This window comes from Phytophthora infestans, genomic scaffold (genome assembly GCF_000142945.1).
Source record: "Phytophthora infestans T30-4 supercont1.193 genomic scaffold, whole genome shotgun sequence".
Classification (NCBI taxonomy): Eukaryota; Oomycota; class Peronosporomycetes; order Peronosporales; family Peronosporaceae; genus Phytophthora; species Phytophthora infestans.
Genome location: NW_003303566.1, coordinates 105,411 through 109,231, shown reverse-complemented (window position 1 = coordinate 109,231; position 3,821 = coordinate 105,411).

Sequence of the window (3,821 nt, the reverse complement as noted above, 5' to 3'; positions counted from 1 at the left end):
TGTAGATCACAAAGGGCGTAGAGCCCAGAAGGTGAACACGGAACTTCACAAGGGCATATTTCATTGCCAGGAGCTCCTTGTCATGGACAGGGTAGTTCCGCTCGGCGGCTTTGAGCTGCCTGGACTGGAATGAGATGACTCGTTCCTGTCCAGCCGTGTCGTCCTGCAGCAATGCACACCCGATGGCGTAATCGGAGGCATCGCAGACGACGCTAAACGGCTTCGTCTCGTCCGGCAGAGCCAGGACAGGGGCCTCTTGGAGACTGGCCTTGATGCTGTCAAAAGCATCCTGGTGCTCTTGCTCCCAGCGCCAGTCGACGTCCTTCTGAAGGAGGCTCGACAAGGGCTTAGCGAAGCCCGCGTACCCAGCGCTGTACTTGTGAAGGTAGTTGGCCAAACCCAACCACTTTCGAAGATCCTTCTGGGATCGGGGCGTCGGCCATGCTGCTATGGCCTTGACCTTGTCTGGGTCAGCCCGAACGCCCACGTTGCTTACGAAGCAACCGAGAACTTTGATCTCTGGTGACGCGAAAACGCACTTGTCGATGTTGGCGTAGAGCTTGTTCGCTCGCATCACGTCCAACACTCGACGGAGGTGTCCTAGATGCACCTCCATGGCCGTCTTGCCTCCCTCGGCACGGCTATGGACGAAAATGTCGTCGAAGTACGTCTGTACGAAGGTACGCAAAGGGCGGAACAATTGCGTCACCAGGCGATTGAACGTCGCCGGGGCGTTAGACAAGCCCTGCGGCATGACGAGCCACTCCCAAAGCATGCCGCTTGGAGTGCTTACCGCGGTGAGCGGGATGTCACTCTCTCGCATCAGGATTTGGTAGTATCCGTCTACCAAATCCAGCGCACTGTACAGTACGCTCCCGGCCATGTTGTTCAACAACACATCCTTTCGTGGGATCGGTGTTTGGGCCGGCACCGTTGCGTTGTTCAGCTTGTTATAAGCGTGAACCAGACGCCACTTTCCGTTCGGCTTACGAACGCAGAAAGTCGGCGTCGAGTGCGGGGATTTCGACTCCCGCACCATGCCTGCCTTCGCTTTCGCGGCGAAGAAGGCATCAATGACCTCGCACTGTTCGCGCGGGAGAGGCCATTGCCTCGTGACACAATACTTTGTGCCGGGCACGAGATCAATCTCGTGCCGTACGCCTCGATCCGGTGGGAGTTGGGTCGGTGGGTGTTTATTCACCACGTCCGCATACTCCGTCACCAAAGGATACACCGGATCCTTGGGGTTCTTGAGAATCTCAGAACCCAAGCGCGCCTGACGCTGCTTGTTCATGTCTTCCAGGACGTTCTCGTCCAAGACAGAGGAGGAGTTCAGCTCCTCCTGAGTGGTCTCAGGTCTCATGAGTACCATCTCAGCGATCTCTCCAGCCTTGAGGTTGGCCAGGAAAGACTCAGCCGTCATTTCCTCGAGGTTCAGTATCTCTGCAACCTCTGGCAACGGTTCCAAGTGGACACCAGATGCCTTGACGGGTAAACCCGTCTTGCTATCGAAGATGTGATAACACTCTTCCACCGGCCTTGTCGGAGGAGCCCGGGCCCTGGACTCCGAGTCGCTTGAAGCGACGTCGATCGGAACGAAGTTCGGATCCGACTTGAGGCGGCGGCGGCGTCTTTGCCGACGGCTTCTGTGACGGGGAGCTTTGCTGCCCACGTCTAGGGATGTCGTCGCTACGACATCCGAGGCACTCGTGGCCTCGTGTGGTACTGTTGTACCCACACAGGAAGCGTGTTCAACGCCTTCCTCTTCAGTTAAGGTCTGGGCGACCGCGTGTGGCACTGTGTTACCCACACAGGAAGCGTATCCGACGTCTTCCTCTTCAGTTATGGTCTGGGCGACCGTGAGTGGAACTCTGTTACCCACTCTGAACACGCTGTTCTCAGTGTTCATGACAGCTGCAGCTGTCTGCGGAACTAAGTTACCCGCCTGTGGACCTAAGTTACCCACTTGGCCGGCGCCTCTTCTGGGCGCGGCCACCATCAAAACATCCTCGGAGTCGTCATATACGTCGACGACTCCCAAGCATCTGCCGGATGCTTTGGTACCCTGGCAGCCCTCGCGGGCGCCCCGGGTCCTGACAGAGGTGGGAACATGACTCACCAATGCTCTGTCGGACTGCGCAGGGCGGCTGGCACCGATTGCCTTGCCTCGCCAGTCGATCCAGGGCTCGTGCTTCTCAAGCCAGGGCATGCCCAGGATCATATCATATGGATCCATATCGAGAACAGTGAACTGTTCGAGGCTGTCAAAGTCTTCAAACTTGACAGCCAGATCCACTTGGACGTTGGGGACAGTGACGACCTTCCCGTCGGCCAGTCGCACTGACACGTCCCGTTGCCCTTGCTTTCTTGCAAGCTTCGGACAACTGTTGCTGTTACGAGCAACGTCGGCGGCTGCGAATTTTTCAACGCCCCAGATTCATCCAGTTTTAAAAGCGCTGGTGGTACCGCCGTAACACATGCGGTTATATAGAGAGAGAACAAGGCGGGGGGTTTTTTTTTTTTCGCCGATTCGAGAGTGCGAAGACTCTCAGGGGCTAAGTCCCCGTGGTACGCGCCACCCGCGCACCCATCACGCAGACTTAGTTCTTCCCCAGTAGGGCGCCCCGCCCATACTGGTTCCTTGCGTTCCCCTGACCCCGGGATCCTGGCTTCTGCCAGCGACCCTTGAGGACGGGCTTGGGGAAGGACCGTCTGCGGAGTCTTTCCGCGGGACAGTCGCGCTTGAAGTGGCCCATCTTCCCACAGCCGAAGCAGCGGATGTCACGCTGTTCGGCGGACCCGAGTTCCATGGGAACTGGTCCGTTGGGGCTTGTTCGACCGGGAGCCGACAAGGAACTCCCAGGCCACGCTGAGGCCGGCGTACGCGCCTGGCGATGGCTGTATTCTTCTTGAAGAGCCACTTGAATCGCCTCTTCAAGGGTGCTTGCCTGCACCCGGAACAGCTGAGTGCGTGCGGGGCCCACTCGAAGGCCGTCCATGAACACAGTCATCTTGATGTGTTCATTGAGTGGGTTTCCCACTAGGGACGCCGTGAGCTCCCGTATCTCTTGCACATACTCGTGCAGTTCGCGTCTTCCTTGTTTACACGCGAGGAAGCGCGAACGCTGGCGGTACTCGTAGTTCGCCGGGAGGAACGCGGCTCGGAGCTGTTCGCACAGCTGAGCCCAGGATGTGAAACATCCAGGGGATGTCGCTTTTCGAGTGTACACCCAACTCTTAGCACGACCGCTAAGGTTGGAGAGTGCAAAAGCAACACGCAGTTGCTCGGTCGAGATCAGAGCCGCGTCCATCGCGAGCTCTACTTCTCGGACCCAGAAGTGAAGGTTCTCGCCTTCCTTCCCTTCATACGGCTTTACCTTCAGCCGTATTGGCTTCGGGTGAGGCGGGTTTGCTCCCGCCGCCGGAGCCTGCAGGTTCTCCCGCACATGCGCGATGAGGCCCTGCTCGTACGCGTCGAATGCATTGACGCGCTCGAGCTGCTCAGCCGGTGTTGATACCACCAGGCTCTGCAGGGCCTCCATCCCGAAGATGCCTGCCATCTTCCGAACCGACTCGAACTGAGAGTCGTTCATATGGGAGAAGTCGTTCCTATCCATGGCAACGAACTTCGGAGGTTCAGGTAGTCTACCCGCGATGGCGTGGATTGACTACAAGTGCTACCAAGTGTGACGGGGTCACACAGCACCTTGCGCTAGAGGAAGTTATCTTCCCAGAGTATACAAACTCTCAGTGAACGGCAGTTCACTGGTCCCCTCTTTAATTAAAGAGAGCGAAGTGACCTAAATAAGGTAGATTGTAAA